This window comes from Ovis canadensis, chromosome 15 (genome assembly GCF_042477335.2).
Source record: "Ovis canadensis isolate MfBH-ARS-UI-01 breed Bighorn chromosome 15, ARS-UI_OviCan_v2, whole genome shotgun sequence".
In the NCBI taxonomy this organism is placed as follows: domain Eukaryota; kingdom Metazoa; phylum Chordata; class Mammalia; order Artiodactyla; family Bovidae; genus Ovis; species Ovis canadensis.
Window position 1 is genome coordinate 7,393,689 of NC_091259.1, and position 12,879 is coordinate 7,406,567.

Sequence of the window (12,879 nt, forward strand, 5' to 3'; positions counted from 1 at the left end):
TGGGGCCCACGTGATTTCCGGGTGGGGCCCACGTGATTTCCGGGTGGGGCCCACGTGACTTCCGGGTGGGGCCCACGTGACTTCCGGGTGGGGCCCACGTGATTTCCGGGTGGGGCCCACGTGATTTCCCCGTGGGGCCCACGTGATTTCCGGGTGGGGCCCACGTGATTTCCGGGTGGGGCCCACGTGATTTCCGGGTGGGGTCCACGTGATTTCCGGGTGGGGCCCACGTGATTTCCGTGTGGGGCCCACGTGATTTCCGGGTGGGGCCCACGTGATTTCCGTGTGGGGCCCACGTGATTTCCGGGTGGGGCCCACGTGATTTCCCCGTGGGGCCCACGTCATTTCCCCGTGGGGCCCACGTGATTTCCGGGTGGGGCCCACGTGATTTCCGGGTGGGCCCCACGTGATTTCCGGGTGGGGCCCACGTGATTTCCGGGTGGGGCCCACGTGATTTCCGGGTGGGGCCCACGTGATTTCCGTGTGGGGCAAACGTGATTTCCGGGTGGGGCCCACGTGATTTCCGGGTGGGGCCCACGTGATTTCAGGGTGGGGCCCACGTGATTTCCGGGTGGGGCCCACGTGATTTCCGGGTGGGGCCCACGTGATTTCCGGGTGGGGCCCACGTGATTTCCCCGTGGGGCCCACGTGATTTCCGGGTGGGCCCCACGTGATTTCCGGGTGGGTCCCACGTGATTTCCGGGGGGGCCCACGTGATTTCCGGGTGGGGCCCACGTGATTTCCGGGTGGGGCCCACGTGATTTCCGGGTGGGGCCCACGTGATTTCCGGGTGGGGCCCACGTGATTTCCCCTGGGGTCCCACGTGATTTCCGGGTGGGGCCCACGTGATTTCCGGGTGGGGCCCACGTGATTTCCCCGTGGGGCCCACGTGATTTCCGGGTGGGGCCCACGTGATTTCCGGGTGGGTCCCACGTGATTTCCGGGTGGTCCCACGTGATTTCCGGGTGGGGCCCACGTGATTTCCGTGTGGGGCCTACGTGATTTCCGGGTGGGGCCCACGTGATTTCCGGGTGGGGCCCACGTGATTTCCGGGTGGGGCCCACGTGATTTCCGGGTGGGGCCCACGTGATTTCCCCGTGGGGCCCACGTGATTTCCGGGTGGGGCCCACGTGATTTCCGGGTGGGGCCCACGTGATTTCCGGGTGGGGCCCACGTGATTTCCCCTGGGGTCCCACGTGATTTCCGGGTGGGGCCCACGTGATTTCCGGGTGGGGCCCACGTGATTTCCGGGTGGGGCCCACGTGATTTCCGGGTGGGGCCTACGTGATTTCCGGGTGGGGCCCACGTGATTTCCGGGTGGGGCCCACGTGATTTCCGGGTGGGGCCCACGTGATTTCCGGGTGGGGCCCATGTGATTTCCCCGTGGGGCCCACGTGATTTCCCCGTGGGGCCCACGTGATTTCCCCGTGGGGCCCACGTGATTTCCGGGTGGGGCCCACGTGATTTCCGGGTGGGGCCCACGTGATTTCCTTGTGGGGCCCACGTGATTTCCCCTGGGGGCCCACGTGATTTCCGGGTGGGCCCCACGTGATTTCCGGGTGGGGCCCACGTGATTTCCGGGTGGGGCCCACGTGATTTCCGGGTGGGGCCCACGTGATTTCCGGGTGGGGCCCACGTGATTTCCGGGTGGGGCCCACGTGATTTCCGGGTGGGGCCCACGTGATTTCCGGGTGGGGCCCACGTGATTTCCGGGTGGGGCCCACATGATTTCCGGGTGGGGCCCACGTGATTTCCCCTGGGGGCCCACGTGATTTCCGGGTGGGGCCCACGTGATTTCCGGGTGGGGCCCACGTGATTTCCGGGTGGGGCCCACGTGATTTCCGGGTGGGGCCCACGTGATTTCCGGGTGGGGCCCACGTGATTTCCGGGTGGGGCCCACGTGATTTCCGGGTGGGCCCCACGTGATTTCCGGGTGGGGCCCACGTGATTTCCCCGTGGGGCCCACGTGATTTCCGGATGGGGCCCACGTGATTTCCGGGTGGGGCCCACGTGATTTCCGGGTGGGGCCCACGTGATTTCCGGGTGGGGCCCACGTGATTTCCGGGTGGGGCCCACGTGATTTCCCCTGGGGGCCCACGTGATTTCCGGGTGGGGCCCACGTGATTTCCGGGTGGGGCCCACGTGATTTCCGGGTGGGGCCCACGTGATTTCCCCGTGGGGCCCACGTGATTTCCGGGTGGGGCCCACGTGATTTCCGGGTGGGGCCCACGTGATTTCCCCTGGGGGCCCACGTGATTTCCGGGTGGGGCCCACGTGATTTCCGGGTGGGGCCCACGTGATTTCCGGGTGGGGCCCACGTGATTTCCGGGTGGGGTCCACGTGATTTCCCCGTGGGGCCCACGTGATTTCCCCGTGGGGCCCACGTGATTTCCGGGTGGGGCCCACGTGATTTCCGGGTGGGGCCCACGTGATTTCCGGGTGGGGCCCACGTGATTTCCAGGTGGGGCCCACGTGATTTCCCCGTGGGGCCCACGTGATTTCCGGGTGGGGCCACGTGATTTCCGGGTGGGGCCCACGTGATTTCAGGGTGGGGCCCACGTGATTTCCGGGTGGGGCCCACGTGATTTCCGGGTGGGGCCCACGTGATTTCCCCGTGGGGCCCACGTGATTTCCGGGTGGGGCCCACGTGATTTCAGGGTGGGGCCCACGTGATTTCCGGGTGGGGCCCACGTGATTTCCGGGTGGGGCCCACGTGATTTCCCCTGGGGGCCCACGTGATTTCCGGGTGAGGCCCACGTGATTTCCGGGTTGGGCCCACGTGATTTCCGGGTGGGGCCCACGTGATTTCAGGGTGGGGCCCACGTGATTTCCCCTGGGGGCCCACGTGATTTCCGGGTGGGGCCCACGTGATTTCCGGGTGGGGCCCACGTGATTTCCGGGTGGGGCCCACGTGATTTCCGGGTGGGGCCCACGTGATTTCCGGGTGGGGCCCACGTGATTTCCGGGTGGGGCCCACGTCATTTCCGGGTGGGGCCCACGTGATTTCCGGGTGGGGCCCACGTGATTTCCCCGTGGGGCCCACGTGATTTCCGGGTGGGGCCCACGTGATTTCCGGGTGGGGCCCACGTGATTTCCGGGTGGGGCCCACGTGATTTCCGGGTGGGGCCCACGTGATTTCCGGGTGGGGCCCACGTGATTTCCGGGTGGGGCCCACGTGATTTCCGGGTGGGTCCCACGTGATTTCCCCGTGGGGCCCACGTGATTTCCGGGTGGGGCCCACGTGATTTCCGGGTGGGGCCCACGTGATTTCCGGGTGGGGCCCACGTGATTTCCGGGTGGGGCCCACGTGATTTCCGGGTGGGGCCCACGTGATTTCCGGGTGGGGCCCACGTGATTTCCGGGTGGGGCCCACGTGATTTCCGGGTGGGGCCCACGTGATTTCCCCGTGGGGCCCACGTGATTTCCCCGTGGGGCCCACGTGATTTCCGGGTGGGGCCCACGTGATTTCCGGGTGGGGCCCACGTGATTTCCGGGTGGGGCCCACGTGATTTCTCCGTGGTGCCCACGTGATTTCCGGGTGGGGCCCACGTGATTTCCGGGTGGGGCCCACGTGATTTCAGGGTGGGGCCCACGTGATTTCCGGGTGGGGCCCACGTGATTTCCGGGTGGGGCCCACGTGATTTCCGGGTGGGGCCCACGTGATTTCCGGGTGGGGCCCACGTGATTTCCGGGTGGGGCCCACGTGATTTCCGGGTGGGGCCCACGTGATTTCCGGGTGGGGCCCACGTGATTTCTCCGTGGTGCCCACGTGATTTCCGGGTGGGGCCCACGTGATTTCCGGGTGGGGCCCACGTGATTTCCGGGTGGGGCCCACGTGATTTCAGGGTGGGGCCCACGTGATTTCCGGGTGGGGCCCACGTGATTTCCGGGTGGGGCCCACGTGATTTCCGGGTGGGGCCCACGTGATTTCCCCGTGGGGCCCACGTGATTTCCGGGTGGGGCCCACGTGATTTCCGGGTGGGGCCCACGTGATTTCCGGGTGGGGCCCACGTGATTTCCGGGTGGGGCCCACGTGATTTCCGTGTGGGGCCCACGTGATTTCCGGGTGGGGCCCACGTGATTTCCGTGTGGGGCCCACGTGATTTCCGGGTGGGGCCCACGTGATTTCCGGGTGGGGCCCACGTGATTTCCCCGTGGGGCCCACGTGATTTCCGGGTGGGGCCCACGTGATTTCCGGGTGGGCCCCACGTGATTTCCGGGTGGGGCCCACGTGATTTCCGGGTGGGGCCCACGTGATTTCCGGGTGGGGCCCACGTGATTTCCCCGTGGTGCCCACGTGATTTCCGGGTGGGGCCCACGTGATTTCCGGGTGGGGCCCACGTGATTTCCGGGTGGGGCCCACGTGATTTCAGGGTGGGGCCCACGTGATTTCCGGGTGGGGCCCACGTGATTTCCGGGTGGGGCCCACGTGATTTCCGGGTGGGGCCCACTTGACTTCCGGGTGGGGCCCACGTGATTTCCGGGTGGGGCCCACGTGATTTCCCCGTGGGGCCCACGTGATTTCCGGGTGGGGCCCACGTGATTTCCGGGTGGGGCCCACGTGATTTCCGGGTGGGGCCCACGTGATTTCCCCTGGGGGCCCACGTGATTTCCGGGTGGGGCCCACGTGATTTCCGGGTGGGGCCCACGTGATTTCCGGGTGGGGCCCACGTGATTTCCGGGTGGGGCCCACGTGATTTCCCCTGGGGTCCCACGTGATTTCCGGGTGGGGCCCACGTGATTTCCGGGTGGGGCCCACGTGATTTCCGGGTGGGGCCCACGTGATTTCCGGGTGGGGCCCACGTGATTTCCGGGTGGGGCCCACGTGATTTCCGGGTGGGGCCCACGTGATTTCCGGGTGGGGCCCACGTGATTTCCGGGTGGGGCCCACGTGATTTCCGTGTGGGGCCTACGTGATTTCCGGGTGGGGCCCACGTGATTTCCGGGTGGGGCCCACGTGATTTCCGGGTGGGGCCCACGTGATTTCCGGGTGGGGTCCACGTGATTTCCGGGTGGGGCCCACGTGATTTCCGGGTGGGGCCCATGTGATTTCCCCGTGGGGCCCACGTGATTTCCCCGTGGGGCCCACGTGATTTCCGGGTGGGGCCCACGTGATTTCCGGGTGGGGCCCACGTGATTTCCGGGTGGGGCCCACGTGATTTCCTTGTGGGGCCCACGTGATTTCCCCTGGGGGCCCACGTGATTTCCGGGTGGGCCCCACGTGATTTCCGGGTGGGGCCCACGTGATTTCCGGGTGGGGCCCACGTGATTTCCGGGTGGGGCCCACGTGATTTCCGGGTGGGGCCCACGTGATTTCCGGGTGGGGCCCACGTGATTTCCGGGTGGGGACCACGTGATTTCCGGGTGGGGCCCACGTGATTTCCGGGTGGGGCCCACGTGATTTCCGGGTGGGGCCCACGTGATTTCCCCTGGGGGCCCACGTGATTTCCGGGTGGGGCCCACGTGATTTCCGGGTGGGGCCCACGTGATTTCCGGGTGGGGCCCATGTGATTTCCGGGTGGGGCCCACGTGATTTCCGGGTGGGGCCCACGTGATTTCCGGGTGGGGCCCACGTGATTTCCGGGTGGGGCCCACGTGATTTCCGGGTGGGCCCCACGTGATTTCCGGGTGGGGCCCACGTGATTTCCCCGTGGGGCCCACGTGATTTCCGGATGGGGCCCACGTGATTTCCGGGTGGGGCCCACGTGATTTCCGGGTGGGGCCCACGTGATTTCCGGGTGGGGCCCACGTGATTTCCGGGTGGGGCCCACGTGATTTCCGGGTGGGGCCCACGTGATTTCCCCTGGGGGCCCACGTGATTTCCGGGTGGGGCCCACGTGATTTCCGGGTGGGGCCCACGTGATTTCCGGGTGGGGCCCACGTGATTTCCCCGTGGGGCCCACGTGATTTCCGGGTGGGGCCCACGTGATTTCCGGGTGGGGCCCACGTGATTTCCCCTGGGGGCCCACGTGATTTCCGGGTGGGGCCCACGTGATTTCCGGGTGGGGCCCACGTGATTTCCGGGTGGGGCCCACGTGATTTCCGGGTGGGGTCCACGTGATTTCCCCGTGGGGCCCACGTGATTTCCCCGTGGGGCCCACGTGATTTCCGGGTGGGGCCCACGTGATTTCCGGGTGGGGCCCACGTGATTTCCCCGTGGGGCCCACGTGATTTCCGGGTGGGGCCCACGTGATTTCCCCGTGGGGCCCACGTGATTTCCGGGTGGGGCCCACGTGATTTCCGGGTGGGGCCCACGTGATTTCAGGGTGGGGCCCACGTGATTTCAGGGTGGGGCCCACGTGATTTCCGGGTGGGGCCCACGTGATTTCCCCGTGGGGCCCACGTGATTTCCGGGTGGGGCCCACGTGATTTCAGGGTGGGGCCCACGTGATTTCCGGGTGGGGCCCACGTGATTTCCGGGTGGGGCCCACGTGATTTCCCCTGGGGGCCCACGTGATTTCCGGGTGAGGCCCACGTGATTTCCGGGTGGGGCCCACGTGATTTCCGGGTGGGGCCCACGTGATTTCAGGGTGGGGCCCACGTGATTTCCCCTGGGGGCCCACGTGATTTCCGGGTGGGGCCCACGTGATTTCCGGGTGGGGCCCACGTGATTTCCGGGTGGGGCCCACGTGATTTCCGGGTGGGGCCCACGTGATTTCCGGGTGGGGCCCACGTGATTTCCGGGTGGGGCCCACGTCATTTCCGGGTGGGGCCCACGTGATTTCCGGGTGGGGCCCACGTGATTTCCCCGTGGGGCCCACGTGATTTCCGGGTGGGGCCCACGTGATTTCCGGGTGGGGCCCACGTGATTTCCGGGTGGGGCCCACGTGATTTCCGGGTGGGGCCCACGTGATTTCCGGGTGGGGCCCACGTGATTTCCGGGTGGGGCCCACGTGATTTCCGGGTGGGGCCCACGTGATTTCCCCGTGGGGCCCACGTGATTTCCGGGTGGGGCCCACGTGATTTCCGGGTGGGGCCCACGTGATTTCCGGATGGGGCCCACGTGATTTCCGGGTGGGGCCCACGTGATTTCCGGGTGGGGCCCACGTGATTTCCGGGTGGGGCCCACGTGATTTCCGGGTGGGGCCCACGTGATTTCCGGGTGGGGCCCACGTGATTTCCCCGTGGGGCCCACGTGATTTCCCCGTGGGGCCCACGTGATTTCCGGGTGGGGCCCACGTGATTTCCGGGTGGGGCCCACGTGATTTCCGGGTGGGGCCCACGTGATTTCTCCGTGGTGCCCACGTGATTTCCGGGTGGGGCCCACGTGATTTCCGGGTGGGGCCCACGTGATTTCAGGGTGGGGCCCACGTGATTTCCGGGTGGGGCCCACGTGATTTCCGGGTGGGGCCCACGTGATTTCCGGGTGGGGCCCACGTGATTTCCGGGTGGGGCCCACGTGATTTCCGGGTGGGGCCCACGTGATTTCCGGGTGGGGCCCACGTGATTTCTCCGTGGTGCCCACGTGATTTCCGGGTGGGGCCCACGTGATTTCCGGGTGGGGCCCACGTGATTTCCGGGTGGGGCCCACGTGATTTCCGGGTGGGGCCCACGTGATTTCCGGGTGGGGCCCACGTGATTTCCGGGTGGGGCCCACGTGATTTCCGGGTGGGGCCCACGTGATTTCCCCGTGGGGCCCACGTGATTTCCGGGTGGGGCCCACGTGATTTCCGGGTGGGGCCCACGTGATTTCCGGGTGGGGCCCACGTGATTTCCGGGTGGGGCCCACGTGATTTCCGTGTGGGGCCCACGTGATTTCCGGGTGGGGCCCACGTGATTTCCGTGTGGGGCCCACGTGATTTCCGGGTGGGGCCCACGTGATTTCCGGGTGGGGCCCACGTGATTTCCCCGTGGGGCCCACGTGATTTCCGGGTGGGGCCCACGTGATTTCCGGGTGGGCCCCACGTGATTTCCGGGTGGGGCCCACGTGATTTCCGGGTGGGGCCCACGTGATTTCCGGGTGGGGCCCACGTGATTTCCCCGTGGTGCCCACGTGATTTCCGGGTGGGGCCCACGTGATTTCCGGGTGGGGCCCACGTGATTTCCGGGTGGGGCCCACGTGATTTCAGGGTGGGGCCCACGTGATTTCCGGGTGGGGCCCACGTGATTTCCGGGTGGGGCCCACGTGATTTCCGGGTGGGGCCCACGTGACTTCCGGGTGGGGCCCACGTGATTTCCCCGTGGGGCCCACGTGATTTCCCCGTGGGGCCCACGTGATTTCCGGGTGGGGCCCACGTGATTTCCGGGTGGGGCCCACGTGATTTCCGGGTGGGGCCCACGTGATTTCCCCTGGGGGCCCACGTGATTTCCGGGTGGGGCCCACGTGATTTCCGGGGGGGGCCCACGTGATTTCCGGGTGGGGCCCACGTGATTTCCGGGTGGGGCCCACGTGATTTCCCCTGGGGTCCCACGTGATTTCCGGGTGGGGCCCACGTGATTTCCGGGTGGGGCCCACGTGATTTCCGGGTGGGGCCCACGTGATTTCCGGGTGGGGCCCACGTGATTTCCGGGTGGGGCCCACGTGATTTCCGGGTGGGGCCCACGTGATTTCCGGGTGGGGCCCACGTGATTTCCGTGTGGGGCCTACGTGATTTCCGGGTGGGGCCCACGTGATTTCCGGGTGGGGCCCACGTGATTTCCGGGTGGGGCCCACGTGATTTCCGGGTGGGGTCCACGTGATTTCCGGGTGGGGCCCACGTGATTTCCGGGTGGGGCCCACGTGATTTCCCCGTGGGGCCCACGTGATTTCCCCGTGGGGCCCACGTGATTTCCGGGTGGGGCCCACGTGATTTCCGGGTGGGGCCCACGTGATTTCCGGGTGGGGCCCACGTGATTTCCTTGTGGGGCCCACGTGATTTCCCCTGGGGGCCCACGTGATTTCCGGGTGGGCCCCACGTGATTTCCGGGTGGGGCCCACGTGATTTCCGGGTGGAGCCCACGTGATTTCCGGTTGGGGCCCACGTGATCTCCGGGTGGGGCCCACGTGATTTCCGGGTGGGGCCCACGTGATTTCCGGGTGGGGCCCACGTGATTTCCGGGTGGGGCCCACGTGATTTCCGGGTGGGGCCCACGTGATTTCCGGGTGGGGCCCACGTGATTTCCCCTGGGGGCCCACGTGATTTCCGGGTGGGGCCCACGTGATTTCCGGGTGGGGCCCACGTGATTTCCGGGTGGGGCCCACGTGATTTCCGGGTGGGGCCCACGTGTTTTCCGGGTGGGGCCCACGTGATTTCCGGGTGGGGCCCACGTGATTTCCGGGTGGGGCCCACGTGATTTCCCCTGGGGGCCCACGTGATTTCCGGGTGGGGCCCACGTGATTTCCGGGTGGGGCCCACGTGATTTCCGGGTGGGGCCCACGTGATTTCCGGGTGGGGCCCACGTGATTTCCGGGTGGGGCCCACGTGATATCCGGGTGGGGCCCACGTGATTTCCCCTGGGGGCCCACGTGATTTCCGGGTGGGGCCCACGTGATTTCCGGGTGGGGCCCACGTGATTTCCGGGTGGGGCCCACGTGATTTCCGGGTGGGGCCCACGTGATTTCCGGGTGGGGCCCACGTGATTTCCGGGTGGGGCCCACGTGATTTCCGGGTGGGGCCCACGTGATTTCCGGGTGGGGCCCACGTGATTTCCCCGTGGGGCCCACGTGATTTCCGGGTGGGCCCCACGTGATTTCCGGGTGGGGCCCACGTGATTTCCCCGTGGGGCCCACGTGATTTCCGGATGGGGCCCACGTGATTTCCGGGTGGGGCCCACGTGATTTCCGGGTGGGGCCCACGTGATTTCCGGGTGGGGCCCACGTGATTTCCGGGTGGGGCCCACGTGATTTCCCCTGGGGGCCCACGTGATTTCCGGGTGGGGCCCACGTGATTTCCGGGTGGGGCCCACGTCATTTCCGGGTGGGGCCCACGTGATTTCCGGGTGGGGCCCACGTGATTTCAGGGTGGGGCCCACGTGATTTCCGGGTGGGGCCCACGTGATTTCCCCGTGGGGCCCACGTGATTTCCGGGTGAGGCCCACGTGATTTCCGGGTGGGGTCCACGTGATTTCCGGGTGGGGCCCACGTGATTTCAGGGTGGGGCCCACGTGATTTCCCCTGGGGGCCCACGTGATTTCCGGGTGGGGCCCACGTGATTTCCGGGTGGGGCCCACGTGATTTCCGGGTGGGGCCCACGTCATTTCCGGGTGGGGCCCACGTGATTTCCGGGTGGGGCCCACGTGATTTCCCCGTGGGGCCCACGTGATTTCCGGGTGAGGCCCACGTGATTTCCGGGTGGGGTCCACGTGATTTCCGGGTGGGGCCCACGTGATTTCAGGGTGGGGCCCACGTGATTTCCCCTGGGGGCCCACGTGATTTCCGGGTGGGGCCCACGTGATTTCCGGGTGGGGCCCACGTGATTTCCGGGTGGGGCCCACGTCATTTCCGGGTGGGGCCCACGTGATTTCCGGGTGGGGCCCACGTGATTTCCCCGTGGGGCCCACGTGATTTCCGGGTGGGGCCCACGTGATTTCCGGGTGGGGCCCACGTGATTTCCGGGTGGGGCCCACGTGATTTCCGGGTGGGGCCCACGTGATTTCCGGGTGGGGCCCACGTGATTTCCGGGTGGGGCCCACGTGATTTCCGGGTGGGGCCCACGTGATTTCCCCGTGGGGCCCACGTGATTTCCGGGTGGGGCCCACGTGATTTCCCCGTGGGGCCCACGTGATTTCCGGGTGGGGCCCACGTGATTTCCGGGTGGGGCCCACGTGATTTCCGGGTGGGGCCCACGTGATTTCCCCGTGGGGCCCACGTGATTTCCGGGTGGGGCCCACGTGATTTCCCCGTGGGGCCCACGTGATTTCCGGGTGGGGCCCACGTGATTTCCGGGTGGGGCCCACGTGATTTCCGGGTGGGGCCCACGTGATTTCCGGGTGGGGCCCACGTGATTTCCGGGTGGGGCCCACGTGATTTCCGGGTGGGGCCCACGTGATTTCCGGGTGGGGCCCACGTCATTTCCGGGTGGGGCCCACGTGATTTCCGGGTGGGGCCCACGTGATTTCAGGGTGGGGCCCACGTGATTTCCCCTGGGGGCCCACGTGATTTCCGGGTGGGGCCCACGTGATTTCCGGGTGGGGCCCACGTGATTTCCGGGTGGGGCCCACGTGATTTCCGGGTGGGGCCCACGTGATTTCCGGGTGGGGCCCACGTCATTTCCGGGTGGGGCCCACGTCATTTCCGGGTGGGGCCCACGTGATTTCCCCGTGGGGCCCACGTGATTTCCGGGTGGGGCCCACGTGATTTCCGGGTGGGGCCCACGTGATTTCCGGGTGGGGCCCACGTGATTTCCGGGTGGGGCCCACGTGATTTCCGGGTGGGGCCCACGTGATTTCCGGGTGGGGCCCACGTGATTTCCGGGTGGGGCCCACGTGATTTCCCCGTGGGGCCCACGTGATTTCCGGGTGGGGCCCACGTGATTTCCGGGTGGGGCCCACGTGATTTCCGGGTGGGGCCCACGTGATTTCCGGGTGGGGCCCACGTGATTTCCGGGTGGGGCCCACGTGATTTCCGGGTGGGGCCCACGTGATTTCCCCGTGGGGCCCACGTGATTTCCCCGTGGGGCCCACGTGATTTCCGGGTGGGGCCCACGTGATTTCCGGGTGGGGCCCACGTGATTTCCGGGTGGGGCCCACGTGATTTCCCCTGGGGGCCCACGTGATTTCCGGGTGGGGCCCACGTGATTTCCGGGTGGGGCCCACGTGATTTCCCCGTGGGGCCCACGTGATTTCCGGGTGGGGCCCACGTGATTTCCGGGTGGGGCCCACGTGATTTCCGGGTGGGGCCCACGTGATTTCCGGGTGGGGCCCACGTGATTTCCGGGTGGGGCCCACGTGATTTCCGAGTGGGGCCCACGTGATTTCCGGGTGGGGCCCACGTGATTTCCGGGTGGGGCCCACGTGATTTCCGGGTGGGGCCCACGTGATTTCCGGGTGGGGCCCACGTGATTTCCAGGTGGGGCCCACGTGATTTCCCCGTGGGGCCCACGTGATTTCCGGGTGGGGCCCACGTGATTTCCGGGTGGGGCCCACGTGATTTCAGGGTGGGGCCCACGTGATTTCCGGGTGGGGCCCACGTGATTTCCGGGTGGGGCCCACGTGATTTCCCCGTGGGGCCCACGTGATTTCCGGGTGGGGCCCACGTGATTTCAGGGTGGGGCCCACGTGATTTCCGGGTGGGGCCCACGTGATTTCCGGGTGGGGCCCACGTGATTTCCCCTGGGGGCCCACGTGATTTCCGGGTGAGGCCCACGTGATTTCCGGGTGGGGCCCACGTGATTTCCGGGTGGGGCCCACGTGATTTCAGGGTGGGGCCCACGTGATTTCCCCTGGGGGCCCACGTGATTTCCGGGTGGGGCCCACGTGATTTCCGGGTGGGGCCCACGTGATTTCCGGGTGGGGCCCACGTGATTTCCGGGTGGGGCCCACGTGATTTCCGGGTGGGGCCCACGTCATTTCCGGGTGGGGCCCACGTGATTTCCGGGTGGGGCCCACGTGATTTCCCCGTGGGGCCCACGTGATTTCCGGGTGAGGCCCACGTGATTTCCGGGTGGGGCCCACGTGATTTCCGGGTGGGGCCCACGTGATTTCAGGGTGGGGCCCACGTGATTTCCGGGTGGGGCCCACGTGATTTCCGGGTGGGGCCCACGTCATTTCCGGGTGGGGCCCACGTGATTTCCGGGTGGGGCCCACGTGATTTCCCCGTGGGGCCCACGTGATTTCCGGGTGGGGCCCACGTGATTTCCGGGTGGGGCCCACGTGATTTCCGGGTGGGGCCCACGTGATTTCCGGGTGGGGCCCACGTGATTTCCGGGTGGGGCCCACGTGATTTCCGGGTGGGGCCCACGT